We start from the raw sequence: 430 nt of genomic DNA, 5'->3' as shown, positions 1-430 counted from the left end.
AAGTGGGGTGGCTCATGCCTGTAATCCTAGCACTTTGGAGGGCTGAGGTGAGAGGATCACCTAAGCACAGGAGTTCAAGACCAGCCCAGACAACACAGCGAGACCCTCGTCTCTACAAAAAAATTTAAAAAATGAGCCAGGCTTGATGGCATGCACCTGTAGTCCCAGTTACTTAGGAGACTGACGTGGGAGGACTGCTTGAGGCTGCAGTGAGCCATGATCGTGCCACTGCACTCCAGCCTGGGTGACAGAGTAAGACTCTGTCTCTAAAAAATGTTTAAACAGTTAAATATAGTTGGCCAGGCGTGGTAGCTCACGCCTGTAATCCCAGCACTTTAGGGGGCCGAGGCGGGTGGATCACGAGGTCAGGAGATCGAGACCATCTTGGCTAACACAGTGAAACCCCGTCTCTACTAAAAATACAAAAAAT

This window comes from Colobus angolensis, unplaced genomic scaffold, assembly GCF_000951035.1.
Source record: "Colobus angolensis palliatus isolate OR3802 unplaced genomic scaffold, Cang.pa_1.0 Scaffold21, whole genome shotgun sequence".
In the NCBI taxonomy this organism is placed as follows: Eukaryota; Metazoa; Chordata; class Mammalia; order Primates; family Cercopithecidae; genus Colobus; species Colobus angolensis.
The sequence above is the reverse complement of the archived record's forward strand: the minus strand, read 5'-3'. Positions refer to the sequence as shown.